The sequence below is a fragment of the Strix aluco genome, chromosome 23 (assembly GCF_031877795.1).
Source record: "Strix aluco isolate bStrAlu1 chromosome 23, bStrAlu1.hap1, whole genome shotgun sequence".
Taxonomy (NCBI): domain Eukaryota; kingdom Metazoa; phylum Chordata; class Aves; order Strigiformes; family Strigidae; genus Strix; species Strix aluco.
Window position 1 is genome coordinate 6,490,442 of NC_133953.1, and position 15,781 is coordinate 6,506,222.

Below are 15,781 nucleotides of genomic sequence, written 5' to 3' on the forward strand. Positions count from 1 at the left end.
CACATCCTCTCTTCTTTTGGTGCTCTGGAGCAGAGTCCCTCATAGGTCATGCTCAAACAAAGGGGAAACAGCGAGACAAGCGTTTACTCTTACAAAAAGTGCTCTCTGGCATCCCCAGATGTCCACAGGATCTCCTGGATTCATCTTCCCAGTGAAAAATGGGAGAAATCAAATACTTTACTAATGAAGTCCTACAGGCTGGACTTCCCACACCAGGACAGGTATGGGAAATACTGTAAATTTAGGATCGCATCAATTAGCTCAAAATCAGGACATCTTCCTGTAGTTCTTGACACTCTGAGCACTCATTATGTGATCCTGAATAAGTCATCTACCCTTTCTGTGTCTCAGTTTCCTCAGTTCTGAAACAAGGAAGAATGCTGACCTTGCTTTGTATAGGACCCCCAAGATTTTGTGTTGAAAACATGAAACCAGTTTAAAGAAACATTTTTGGATGAATCAGCTGCTATTAGTGTCTTATCTAACTAAAATTTTAAAAGCTTTGGTCCTTCAAGCAGCTGTGAAAGTAAGAAACATCAGTGAATTTCAAAGCAGGAGAGTTTTGTTGTTGTTTGGTCTTTTATTGGGCTCTTTTTCTGGCTTGAGCTGTGGGTGTTACGCACTGAATATGGATTCTTTTTTCCTATTCAGCTAGGATGCATCAAAGACAAGCTCACACTGAAGGCAAGAGAGATGACAGAGTACTCTTTCCACACCGGTTAGCCGTTCAGAGACAGCCCTGACCCCACGGGGTGAAGGGCAGCAGCAGGAAAAGCAAAATCAGAACTACCTGGTGCCTTAGCCACCTGGCAAAACAAAAGCAAATCCAGAAAAAAATCGCCACAATATTGTTCTGTTTTGCTTTGATAAGCTCCTTTTTATTGAATAGTATTCTATTACCTGTACAGAGGCTTCAAGTCTTCAATTAAAATTACTATGGGAAATGAGGGAGCTGTGTTGTATAAAAGCAAGTGGCTGTCTAAAAGTCACACAAAGTTTGGACATTAAATCAATATTAACTGAGACCTTTTACTTTCTCTGTCATTGGCAGGATTCTCAGGTGGAGTAAATCAACAGAAACCGAGTGTCCCATGTAGAGCTACAGACTCCCAGCGCTACTGGGAAGCCAGTTGATGGGCGTGCAGCGCTTGACCTCCTCTCTGCTCCCGGCCACACTGCTGACCTGCGTGGCATTATTCTGCCAGACTACACAGAGCTCAGGGAAAGGGGACTGGAGAAGCTAATGGAAAGTAAAACAGCAGGAGCAGTACGGTATTATTACTGGGAATGCCAATGGGATTCCTGGAGAAAACAGTACCAGAAGCCATTACTCAGGACATATTCCCAGTCTGGCTGTAAAGGGCTGACAAAGCTTGTTCTGCCCAGGAATACAAAACCAGAAGACATTAAATATGAGCAGAGGGAGATGGCTGTCTAGCAGAGGGAGCCACAAGAAGCAGGTTGCAGATTACACTCCCTCCACCACCCTGAGAGGTTAATATACCAGGCTGATTTATCCAAGCTTTAAAAAAAAAAAGAAAAATTACATTCAGGAAAGGGAAGACTGGTTTTCCTTTTTCCCTCTTTGTTCTGTATGCTGCCTACTTTAGGTTGAATAGGGTATTCTTTATTCTAAGCTTTTTATTTTTAGCATCAATTTGAAAATTATCTTCCCTTTTACCCATGTCTACCTTCAGAAGGAGATTCAAGTCTGCTGTTAGGAAGATGTTGGGAGCACTTCTGTCCCTGGGTGCTTGCATGACAGGGTGCAGGACTTTGAGAAGTCAGCATTTTTAGGGCTGTTTGCTTTCATCGTTGCTTTGAATCTGTTTTAGAACCTGCTGACTAAGCAAGGAAAATAAAGAGACGGGGTGGGGGGGCTGGCTGAAGCAGGAGGAAGACAACAGACTACCATAACACCTTGTTAAAGGATCTCTTTTATACTGAGACTGCTAATAATGCTGCAGATGGTTTTACCATCACTTCAATCCCATGAGCAGGAGCTGAATATTAAGAGAAAGAATAGTTTCATGGATAAAACAGTAAACCAGTTATTGCAAACTGTAAACCAGATACTGTAAATTTTATATATCGTCTTTAGTAACTCCCTATGTGATAACTCATCCGTCGAAAAACAATTTGCTTTTCTATTTTGCCTTTTGAAGATGTGTGCTCTTTTGGTGCCTCGCATGACCCACGCAGCATCTACCCAGTGGGATTGCTGTGTCTCTAAACACCACCGCGATGGGAAAATCAATGGCGTGGGCTGAATCCTGGAACACAAAACTTGGCCATGACTGTATCATTTCCACTCAGCAGACAGGCAGATCGCTTCTGGCACCTCTAAGAGCAGGAGGCCTGTTTTACTGACTGGCTCAGATTCCAGATCCCCTAGAGCAATAGAAATTGAAACGTGCTGTCCAGAAAGATTTAATAAAATAGTCTTTTACCCACAAAGATGGGCACCAAGCCATTCTCGCTCTGCTTCTGACTAGCAGCATACCTTGGCTGACAGGTGATCAGTGTCCAAGGAAGCCAGATCACGGAAAGGAGACTAATTCTTCTGAGTTAAAACAGCTGCAGCATAGAAAATGTTTGCATTTCTGAGCTGTAGCAGTAACTGAGACAAACGCGCTTCTCTGCATCTGCCATAGCATTTGCAATTTTTCATGCTACAGAGCAGCTCAAGGTATGCAGGCTTTTCAATGGAATTTGCCCCAACTTCCTCCCCAGTCCTGCTTTTGAAGCCAGAAATCCCTACCTGCATCATCAGAATACAAAAAGTTTTAACTGCATCTTTGTTGGAGTTTTCCTTGACTTGCTTAATGATTATTATCATCATCTGTTTTGCAGAAGCCTCTAGGACTCCCAGTCATAGCCCTGCAGTACCAGCTGCTATACACATACAGAAAATGGCAACAGACTTTCCCCAAGGAAGTTTATCTGATCAGACTTGCCAACTCCTCCTCGTGACCCACACACGGCTAGTGCTTACACCTTCAGAAGGTGATTTCTACTGGCAATTATTTTTGTTCTCTGGAAATAAAGCCAGTTTATACAAAATTAAGCTCTCCTAAACCATCAAGCTGGAAATCAGACATAGATCTTTTCTCACTGCAAACAGGAAAAAGTTTAGGTCCGTTACAACTGGTGAAAACTTCCCAGGCGATAAAGTTAATAGTGAGGTACCTTTCAGGCTTCTTAAAATTAAAAAAGTTAATTCTTAACTTTCATGCTTCTTAAAATTGTGTCATTTGGATGTCACACTTCAGTCCTAAACTGGACACTGCACAGCACAGTGATGAAAAAAGAAAAAAAAAACCAAACCAAAAACCAACCACCAAACAAAAACCCCAAAGCAATTTGTTAAAACCCATGCTTTTCTCTAGAGCTCTCGGATACATGCGATTTTTTTGTTGTTGTTGTTACTTCCAGGAAATTTTATCCGAGCAGAACTGAAGAACACATACACTTTCCTGGGTTTCTGGATGCCCAGCAGCAGCTTTGATCAGGCAGTTCTTTGTTGAGGACTCCTGAACACATCCTTTGGGTCTGTAAAGCTCATCTCTACAGCACCTGCAGAGCAAGACTAACACTTCCAGGAAACTTTGGAGCTATTAAGCATGCAGCTCACAGACAATCTGCAGATGCAGAGTGAATCCACGGTGTTCCTGATGTACTACATTGAATGCCTGAACAGAAACATGGCAGTCCCGTACCTCTCCGGCAAGACAAACCCCGTAGTTGTGAGAGGGAGTTTGATAAAAAGCTATCCATGTAGAAACCCAGCACATCAGCTGTGCAGCAGCTAGCAGACATGTTATTCTAGGGCTGGGATCCTCCAGCTCTCACTATAGGGTGGCTTATATTGTTCTGTGCTGGGACAAGCCCCAACAATTTAGAAATACAGGGTCCAGTCCACCTTTTGGCAGCTCTCTCCTAGATCCAACAGTCCTCAGTTTGAGCAGCCTCTTCCGTGCCAGGCAGCAGGAGCTGCGGGCATTCACCACCTCACGGAACATCACACGCTGCCCCACTGTTCAGATTCTTCGTGTCAGGGGAGGTTTTACAGCAGCTCTGGTCTCACCTTGCTTCTGTAGACGCGCCCGATCCCCACCTTCTTGATGGGTCAACACCTTGAAGAACTGCTACAGTTATCCATTTCAATAATCATTCTCTGGAGATAGAAAAAAACAGTCTTTTCAGCTGATTTTAATGATGTTAGTCATCTTTGGCTTGGCACAGGCTTCAGAGAGCTTTCTTTGTGTTTCTCTCCTTCCACTTTCAGGCACTGCAGAACCTTCACACAAACTCCCACAGTAAGTGGGCTCGTCTCTGGGATGGAGGCAAATACTGAACACCCAGGTATTGAAACAAGCCTTATAAGGCACTTTGTGCTTATTCATGGGAAGCAACAAGAGGACAAAAGTGTCTCTCTTAGTCCGCTCTCATCAGTAAATATGTTTATTCCCCAATACAAGAAAGAATAAGTGTGGCAAGAAGGAGCAAGTGGAACAGAGATCTCTCTGAAATGAGTAAAGAAATTCCAGTAATTGAACAGCTCCTATTTTGACACACTGAGTTATTAAATTTTGAGAACTGATGAAATATCTCTCTAGACATAGCACTGCTTCCTGAGTGCCAGGATAAATACCAGAGCTTAGGCAGCCTCATTTTCAACACAGATACATTGTCCATGCCCACAGGCAAGCCTACAAGTTGCTGTTGATAGAGAAAACATTTAGGAAAAAGGCTAAAAAGGAGAAGGTGGCTCTGAAGATAATGAAACCACAATTGCTGCACACATGCTGATGGACGCTGTTCGATAACCGTGGCTTAAAGATCATGAAATTAGAGCCTGTACCTCAATATTCCTGTGAGCTCTTCCATTTCCTACTGATTTTACTGAAAGCTGAGGAATCTCCTCCTACACAATCGCCTCCTCCAGTTTCTATAACCTGCTGCACTTCCAACTCTTTTCTGTTCCAACGGAAACCAACGGGGCCACTCCCACAAGCCAAATTTGGCACCGTGCATCACCACCTAAGTGTACACTTGGATTTTGCCTTGCAACCTGAAATATGCCATAGATCCAACTAGACTGCAAATTTAATATTTCACAATGAAACTAAATTGTTTCTACCCTGCAAATAGCTGGGAGCATCTCTGTTAATAACTAATAATCATCCCTTGCACATATGTAGCATCTTTCATTCAAGAGTCTCAAAGCACTTAATAAGCAACAATTAATTAACCCCGTAACACCCCACTGCTGTAATTAAAGCATCTATATAAGGAATAATTGCACCACCAGTGATTCCGGTTCCAGTAATTTCATCAAAATGCAGCAGATATGTCACAGCAGTTTGTAGTGGAATGCAACAAACAGTAGGAGTCTTAGAAAGATCCTAAAATGTTCTGTATTAGGCTCGGGAGAGGGATTCAGGGAAGGAAAATGCATATGGGTAATTCATCAGTGTTACAGGATTTCTGGACAACATGCTTTAATACTTCTCTTTTATAGATATATTAATCACCAGTACAATTTTGTTCATCACATTCACATTAGGTTAAAAGTACCCTGAAGAATCCCCACAGAAGCCTTGATCTACAATTCCCCTAGAAATAGTCAAGTCAAGGTTTTCAACTTCCAAGTACAAAGTTTATGGACCAGTCAGTCAAGACTGCCACAAAGGCGGCAAATGAGTTTGGGTGTCTAGCTGATGCCTTTAAAATACCTTTGAGACTTTCAGGTTTAAAAAGAAATAGCATCAACAAGCACGTAAAGTGCTATTATCTCAGACTCCTGGGTATCACATTTGCATTCCAGAGCCCAGGGCATGAAGCAAACATGACAGCCGTTGTCTCACAGCCATACAGGTCCCTTAATGTCAAAGTGTTTATTAGACACTCTCAACCGGCCGGTTTGGGGATACTTCATGTTTCATTAACAGTTTGGATGAAGAGCTGTCTCCCATCTCTTCTTTTCCTAGTGCTGCGTCAGCTGCTTTCCTACCCTTTTATACCACCTTCTCAGTAATAGCTGTCCTATCTTCCCATGCAATTATGACATTTTATTCCATTTTATTCCATGTTCCTCTTTACTCCATTTTATTCCATGTTCCTCTAGAAAGCTTTCCTCTGCACACAATGCTTTAAGGCATCTGCCTAGATTTATATAATCTGACATCTTAAAGATGGAGCAATAATAATAATAATGGCAAGACTTGCCATTCTTTCCAGCAGCTCTCAAAGCAATGGAGTGTTCTTCATCAATATTAATTAAGTCTTAAACCTTTGCCAGTGTTTTTGTAAATGGGAAACCTTAAGCACACAGTGGTTAAAAGGACTTGCAGGGTGTCACAGGAGTCAGGAACACGTTTAGGAACAGAGTCCAACTATCCAGACAATTATGGTGAGGCCTAATTCTTCCTTATTCCTTTCCACTACTTAATTAAAGCACATTTCTAGTGTGCTGGTTGATACAAAGTGGCTGTACTTCATGCCTTGCTGCTCTCTCTCCCTTTCCAAGCCCACATACCATCAGACTGGATTAATACCCAGCACTGCAAGGATACTCTAACGCCGTGCTTGAAATTCTACACCTTGTGATGCCATATCCAAGGATTTTCACAGGGCGCTGGACCACAGCAATAGAAGAGAGCTGATATTGAGTTACCTGGTATTGTTAGGCAAAAAACACACAGCAATAAGAGACAAAAATCTTACCAGGTATAGTTTAGCTTCATTTTATTGAACCCACAAACTCTAGACCCACTTAAACGAGTCAAAGCTGTGGTAGCAAGACTCAAAGGAAGTATTTAACATGCATAAAACCGTCAAGATCTGGAGTTTCATCAAAATAGAAAGATAAGTATCTCAGTTCAACTTTTAAGACAACCTTTGGAAAAGGTCCAGAACAAGACTGGGGGTGAGATTTTCCCCACATACTCACTCTATTGCCTAAACAAAGGAGAGCCAGGTTGTTTCCATCAAAGCTCTGCCTTGTGCTGTACAAAGAGCAGAGTGAGTTCTGGCAGTGCTTGGACCTGCAAGGCGACATTGTTAGAGTGACAATGTGACAGCCAGTCAGCAATAAAAGAGTTAACCCAAGTTTGGGTTTGTATCGCCCCGGATCGCTGCAAAGGCAGCAGAAAAGAATCGTGACTTCTCAGCTTGGAAGGCTGAGAAGGCACCAGCTGTAACTTCAGCTGTATGGGTAACCACTACTTTAAAGTTTTAGCATGCTTCATACACCAACTCCTCCTGAATAGGAAACTAATGAGTGGCATAAAATGTGCTGTTAATTAAAAGCTTCTAAGACACCAAACCTTCTACATGCTTCGGCTCAAGTCAGCAGATCTGCAGGGCTTGGTTTAGGCTGCAAACCAGCCCGCAGCCTCTGGCAGCAGTGTTCAGCTATTTAGAAAGATGTTCAGCCAGTATTTAACCCACTGTTAAGAGACATCCACATCTTGTTTAAATTTATCAGACAGCTTGCTCCTGCTAAGAAACATTTGACATGGCAGAGCTCTGTCAAACAGCTCAGAGTTTGTGGTTTCTGTCTAGAGGACCCAAGCCAATGTTAAAAACATATAAGGAGCGCCCTAGCTTGGTGTGAAGTCAAAGAAAATGCAGCTAATTACCTCAACAGAAGATGCCTGCAGTGCTGCACAGAAACAGGCCCCAAATTCTCTGGTCATAACAGAATTCATACAGCACACGGTCTGTCTTACAAAAGGAGCTGCGCCTCCTGCAAATGAAGAGGCATTGCCTATGTTTATCATTAAGGTCCATTGTTCAGAACATCAAAAAAAAAAAAAAACCCAAAACTTGCTGGAGGAGAAGAATGTTGTTGTGTTTTATAGAGCTAAAAGCTTTGAGTATTCGTTTCTGCCTTGCTGCAAAGGAGGCAAGCAAACCCCATCCAAATCAAAATCAATTTCCTTGCTGCTATGGCATGTGGGACAGAGAAGCTAGTCAAAACTAGAAAGAAAAAGGGGAGAAAAGGAGACTGAGTAAGCCACAGCGTGCTGGTCAAATCTCCCAGACTTCTAGTTGCCCAAAAGTTAAGAAAAGCAATAGAATCTACCTGTCATTGCAAAGTTTCTTAACATCCTCTGATGAAATAACTTCACACTTATAAATTGCCTTTTTATGTGAAATCTTTGATATGAGTATCTCCTTATGTAAAGCACCTAATGTGCTGAAGAAGTAATTGACTGACAGCTGTCAGCAAGCACTACTATTACACCAGGTGCATTCTTCACCTAGAGACCTAACTGGATAATTATAGCTTTAAAAATGAACAATCTAAAAGAATTCAAGCAAGGAAGGGTGAGTAACAGCTTCCGCAGCATTTGTTCCTCATGACAATTAAAAAAAGGTTTCTTCCAGAATTCATGGATTAATATTCAGAAGACTAGATATTAAATTAAATCCATGGGACAGAGTTTCCTCTCATTTTGCTCCAAATTGGTGTACGGTGTGGAGAACTTGCCTAGCAAGGAATGCTCTTATTTAAATGTCTTGATAAGTTGGATTCCTTTGATGCTGTTTGCTCTTGCCTTACTTAATCTCTCCTAATCATAATAATGATTTTTTTTTGTCTGCAATGCATCTGACCTACTTCCACATTCGCCCTATCCTGCTGTTTTCTGTCTATATTCTCTGTGATGTATCTGTATTTTTATCCCCCTTTTTCCATTAAATTTCTTCAAAAAAAATTAAGATCCTGAGGCAAATCAGGAGATGTTTTGATTCTCACCACCCAGTGAATGCTGGAAACCACATGTTAGGATTCTTCCCCTTTAACTAGCCCAGGCATCAACCTTTATCAGTCCCAAGATACTGTTAACCTACATGGAATTTGTTGAAGTATTTGAACCACAAGACTCTGACAGAGATCTACAAAATGCAGGAAATTCAATTTTTAATCACTCCAGCGAAAAAGGAATTTGGCAATTAAAAAAACAAAAAAAAAAGAACTTTGACACAGGGAGAGAAGGAAAATAACTAGCTTTAAATAGTGGCAGGTGCATCTCTTCAGACAAATTATACACCATCCATCCCAAACTCTGTCTGAAGCAGAAGGATAGCCCAGGGATTAAGGTTTTAATAGAGAATTTAGAATTAGGGATTACAGTCCCTGCTCCGCTACAGCCGGTCTATGTGGCTGTGGCCATTTACAAAACAGCGTTAACAAATTTTCTTTTCTCTTAGCAGGAGCCCAGCAACACTAAATATTGTCAGGCTGTTAAGGCTAAATGCAATCTAAAAGAAATAATTCTTGAATAGGATCTTGAACACCTAACATGGGAGCTTCATGGGCATTTAAAGTAAAAGCCACAACCCCTCTGCCCAGTACGTGGGTATTTCTGGAAGCGTGCTAATTCAAGACTCTCTTATTAACCTAGAAGTATCCTGGGTAGCTGTAGTTTTGCACAGACCTAAACAGGCCCTGAGCTGAGCAGGGAAACACTTCAACTCATGTGTAAAATTCTGGTATAATCCAGGAGAGAAGAGCAATGCCTTTTTACATCTCAAGCTCAGCAGTCACCTGAGTTTCTACCCTAAGCTACCTCTCTCTTTTTTTTTTTTTTTTTTTTTAATCTGAGACTGAGAAACCGGTGCATTAGGTGCCATAAAAACAAGTAAAGAGCAGCTGCTTGCATGCAAACCACTTCCAAACACAGGTTGGTGCTGACACAGACCCGAGTGCCACAGCGCAGAGGAACTGAAAACAGCAGCACAGAGAAGTTTAGACCAAATCTCAGTTCGTGAGGCAGATGGGAGACTGAGTGAGTCTGAAGAAAGTCAGCTGTGACAGAATAACACTGAAGACCTCGGGACAGTTACTATTTCTGCTCAGGCCTTAATTATTTTCCAATTTTACCAACTCCACTCTTCCCTAGAGATCAGGAGAGGTAATAGAAAAGCAGCTTTTGCATCAAGAAAGTAATTTCTTTCCTCATTTCTGGCATACTACGCTAGGAAACTGTTAGCAGAGGTCTTGCCTGCAGATGCTCATTGAGAGTCAGCACTCCTGCAGACTTCGCACCATTCTGTATCAGCGACATTCCAGTCTTCACTTGATGTTTGGAGTGTCTTGTGACCAAATAAGTGAGTTTGCCATCTGCTTTGAGAATCTGACTGTCTGGACATGCCTGGCTTCTGAGATATCCATCCAGCTGAGTTAGGCAGGAGCAACTGCACACACAAACTTGTGTTGGTGGTGTAGCTTGTGCTCTGACTACAAAGCAGTGAAGTAGAATCAGGTAACTGGAAATATATAGTGGGGATTACCACCAGGCAAGGTGTCAGTCTTGGAACTGGTCTGCACATTGGAACTAATGTTGGAAAATTTGGGAAGAGCAGTACAGAATCCTTGAGAAAACTTGCAGAAAAAAAATCTACAGTCCTAATTCCCCTCGTGTATGTCAATGCTTCTTAACTAATTGCTTCAGAAGCAGTATTCCTGATTTGCTGCAGCATGGGGGAGCGGAGAACCTGGGCCCGTGTTCAGGGAACAAAATGTTTAGAGCCAAGCAAGCAAAGACAAAAGGACAACAGGAACCAAAGGGTGTTGTATCTGATCCAAGAACAGAAGGCAGTTAGAGAAACAGTCTCAGAAGTAAATTGCAATAAGTGGCAGGTGCTATAGTATCTTGAGAGCTAAGAAACAAAGATGTTTCCTGTGCAATAAACCAAGTAGCATTACATAAAAGAAGAATTTAATTGAAAGGGACAACCATCCTCACTCTGTGCATTCCACCGCTTTTAACGCTTTTGTGACAAACCAACAAGACACCCTAATATTGCAGCATCCAAGGGGGTCTCACTTTACCACAAAATCTCTGAAGTTATTCTTATGGATGCTGAGCCAAAGTACAATGAGGATACGTGACCAAATTCACACAGTTTGTCTCTGGCAACACAAGAGCTGGATCTGGGCCTCTCACACAGTTTGGGCCAGTGCTCTTAATGTTGGACTCCCTTTTAACACCACCCCCCCTCAACACACGCACACCTACAAGAAGGGGTGGGAAACTGGGCTCAAGTTGACTTTATTTTCTTTACTAGAAAGCCAGTGAATCAGCTCTTGATGAGAAAGTGCAGAATCATGCACATGCAACTGTTCAAAATTCAGGGAGATGCTGAAAGACATAATTTTCTCCTTCCTGTTCTCAATATCCTATATTAAATGAATTTGCTGGGTGCCATTCCCAGCACCAACATCACAAACCCCACCATTCTAACTACCAGTGTTTGCCGACTTGTCAGATGACTTACAGAGACTGAGTAGCTTCTTCATCCAAGAGCCGTTCTTCTGCTTGCACTCTGCATTCAGTGGATTAATTACACATCTCATTCCCACTGGCTATCTTGCACTTGTCAGAACTGTACAAAACTCCCCTATAAATGAGAAAAGAATACTCCTAGAATAAGCAGGCTTAAAAAAAAAAAAAAAAAGAAAAAAAGCAGCTCTTGACTGGAGTATATATGTCTAATAGCTAATTATGATGCTAAGTCATGGAATCTGATGATAAAAAAAAAATTAGCTATCCCCAGAAGACACACAATCTAATAAATGTTCATTGCAAATCTAGCTCCTAAATCTGCTGCCTGCTGAGATAACGAAGAATGATTCAGTCAGACCCAGGCATCTTTTTAATTTCAGATGCAAAACTGCTCAAGTGTTGTGTGAGGCTGCTACAGACAGCAGCCAGGTAACTGGGAGGGACAATCAGCCCCAAACAGCCCAGGCTGCCAGACAGGAGAGGCTCCCTGCCCAGCTCCTTGGGGGCTGGAAGACGAGGAAAGAAAGAGGGCCATAACGAAGGCTCGGGGGCAACAATTGCCAGTAGGATTCCTGGCTTAATGATTGGTTTGATATCGCTGTAGAGATGCACGTGGATTTATGCTCAGCCCATTTATGGAACAGAGAAAGATTCTGCTCACAAGACTTCACTCCTTGGTAGCTATTCTTCTATCACAGCGATCCTCACATGTAAGCTTATTCCCTGGCAGGTATTTTTATTTATTAATGCCACTGAAAATCCTGCACCTGCCCTTTGGGTAGCAATATCTGGTGATCCTCCTTAATCTCTGAGCTGAGAACAAAGCTATTGTTACATTACCTTCAAAAAATGATCAGCAGCTCCAGTGATACAACATCAGGCAACAAAACTCTCATCTCTTAAATAAAGTGGGACATGCTTTCTGTTTTCTGACCTACATATTTAATCAACTTGTATTTTCAAGGGGCTGATAGCACGTGGCTCTGCTCCAAGGACTGCTTGAGAGTTTCCATATTGTAAGTGAGCTCCAAAGGCCACAACTGATGATGCAGCACTTTTAAACAAATTTCTAGGTGCAAGGAGGTACATTTTCTATCCACCTCCTGACAGAGAAGTCCAGTGGGAAAACCAGACCTACAACTTCTGAATTGGCATGTAAAGCATATATTAGGGAACTGTCCTTGTAAGGGACGTTTCTTATGCCTTTCTTGTTTACTTGCCCACAGGCCAAAACGCTTCGCCCAACTGTCATTCTAGGATGCTCAGAGGGAGAGCAATCACATAAAAGCACTGCAGACTTGACCTAAGGCCAATTTCCCTCTAGCGTAAGCTAAATCAATCAGCGAAGGAACCTTTTAGCTAAATTCCCCGCTTATTTCTCTTACTTTCTCTTTCCTACCCATTGCCCAAAGTCACCCATAACCTTTCTCTTCCTTCCAGTGTTTTTTTTTTTCTCCAGCTTGTCCCTACTCCCATAGCTCTCTCTGTGATGCTGCCTTCCCTTTGCTGGGATTCTCAACCAGTGCCCAAGGGCCAGAGTAGCCACTGCTGCTGTGGTGCAAGTCTGGAACAATCAAGTAAATCTGCTGGGTCACAGGGTGAGCCCAGCATCAGCTCGGCTCCTGCAGACATCTTCTACAAGAGAACTGTACTCACTCCTTTATTGCTATACCCCGTAGCCACAAAAAGCTGGCACAGTATCTCACATCCGTTGTTGAACTTGCCACATCTCCTGTGCACAGTTCTTACCACCTTTTCTACTAACTCACACGAGATTTAACCTGCCTTGGTGCACAGGACTTCTTTCAGCAAGGACTTCTCCCTCTCCTATTCCAGACTTCTGGGGTGGCTAATGCCAATAGCCAGAAGTCTGAAATGTGGCAGCAGTATCACCTCTTACTTTCCCTGAAACATATTGTAGTCCTGGTTTGGTAGTAGTATTCTAGTCCTGGTATCTGCACAGTTCTGCAGCTGGATATCAACCCTAAACTGCCCAGCTGTTAAATTCAGTGTTCATATCCTGAGCTTGCTTTCTATCTGCTGTCTCTTATTCCATTCAGGTTAAACTTTGCAGTTTTAACCTTTTTTTAAATCTACAGATTAAGCTTTTTATACAGTACTCTAAGTGAAATAATGTCTATACAAGCCTAGAAGAATTCTACGGTGAAGTCCAGCCTGCCCTTAAAAATTACTGTGATTTCTGCTTTTTACACAATATTAGAAATTGACCCTCAATACAGCAGAAGTCAGTGTGAAGTTTTAGATGATTACTAAGTAGTTTAGTAGTTTCTACCCTAAGTTCCGTGAAGGTAAGTACTGAGCTTTGAGCTGTTCTAAAGTCTTCAGCTTTGTAGTTCTGTAGCCTGTGTTAACCTTTGTGTGGCTCACAGCTAGCTATGGGTAGTCTGTGAGGGTTTAGAGCAGGTGATACTCACTCTAAAAGTCTCTTAAATTTACTTGTAAGATCATTAAATTCCTACAGAATCATTTCTTTGCTTAAACAAAGCACCATACGGTACTTTGGGCTAACAAAACAAATTTTGCTAAAAAAAAAATATGCAAATAACCATTGGTTGAGTGCTAGATTAGTTAATTAGTCTTACTAGAGAATGTGCCCTAAAACATAAGCAGCCTTCCAGAGCTTTTCTGTCATTTTGTAAAGTGCACACGACAGAGGCAAGTTGCCACAAATATTTACACTTGTGAAATAACTTTTGCAAAAGATCAGATGAATGGTTCAGCTTAAATGAGTGCCCTGCCCATGAAAATTGACCTAAAGCAGCAAAACCGATGATGAAACATTACCAAATAACTCATTTGCAAGAGGAGGTTTCCCTTACTTCCATCAGTTTGTATCTGGGACGCCCAACCACTAGAAGATTTAAATACCTCTTCTAATTATAACTGAATATATTTATAGATATTTGTAGATATTTTTATCCTCCAGATAAATAAGCAACACTAATTCCTGTTTAGCACTGAGCACCAGTATCTTATGGCAGCAACTGCTGCTGATTGTAATCATATAGTTCTCAGAAGTTAGGATCAACTTGAGCTTCCCCCAGCTCTGAGACGGGTGTCAGAAAACAAAAATTCTGCTCTTAGGTGTAAGTCTACAAAGACAGAGGAATTCTCAGCTTGTGTGTTTGATAGAAGTAACCACCTTGGGCTTTTGGAGAGTTCACAGCCAAATAAAAGAACTTGGTTCAGCCATGGCTTTTCTTACAGCCAGCTGCTGGACAGTTTTACCCATCCCTGAATTTCACAGTATGTTTGTTAACAAGAAAAAAATTTAATTTAACCAAAGCTTGAAAAATAAACTGTCCTCTATCCTTAGATGTGGGATCAGTTCCCTGGAACAACAACAGAATAGCAAAAAAGCTGCTTCAGTCCTCAAGTTCTAAGGTAGACAAAGATTTCACCAAAAATTCCACTGATCCTCCCCATGCTGATTAACCCAACCAAAACACAGCACAGTCATCAACGCAGGGGGGGAACTCCAGACACATCGGAATTATACAACGATCAGAGGAAGTGCTCCAGTTGAAGAAAGAAATAAATGGAAAATTAATATGGGCCACAGCAAAATGAAGAGATCTTGCTCGGTCCTGCTTGCTCTCGAGCCCTATTGACAGCACTGCCTTTACCTTTGTTATGCGTTTTACTAGTACTTCCCCAAAATACAACTTCCTTGTAATTGGTTATGTCTAGAGTGCATGTGAGGGGAAAAAATGTCCACAACTTCCCGCAAGCCACAGCTTGCCAAGCATCTGCCTCACGTGTGACATGTTCACACACTTGACAGCTCCGTCAGGCTCTTCCGGAGGCTCCCTGAAATGCCAAACATCCACCCCAGCTCCAGAAAGCAGCTCTGCTTCTGCCAGCAGGTACCAGAGGCCATCTCTAGCACCTGCACTGTGCAGCCCCTCACTTTCCCTCCTTTCGCTTGCTCTTCTTGCAGGACTGCAATTCAGTGGGTGCGACTGGAAAGGCAGAGTTAAGATCTCATCCCAGTTTCCACCCTGACAGCCCATCACTTTGTTTTAACCTCTCCCCATCTCATCAGTCCACCTCCAGATTCCCTCCCTTGGTGTTTTCAGGCACACACCTAGCAGTCATCCTTCAACTTCTTATCCTTTTTCCAAACTAAAGAGCTTCTAAACTTCATTCCACCTGCTCAGGGTAACAGCATCCCAACTCTATGCCAACCCACGTCCAACATCTGGATATAAGCCATTGCCACAGTTCTCATCATTCCAACAACTGGATGTTATAGCTCCTGTACCTGGGGTTAAGCCACTCTCTCACAGACGTGGAGAAAAATCTAAGATTCAAAATGCAAGATAATGGCACTTCTCACAGGATACTTGTCCAGCTTGTGTAGCTAGACCTCAGGCCTGATCCAATCTGCTATGTTCACTCACTTCAGGCAACAGAGAGACACAAATAGAAACAGGCGGCTCTGGCCACACACAGTCATA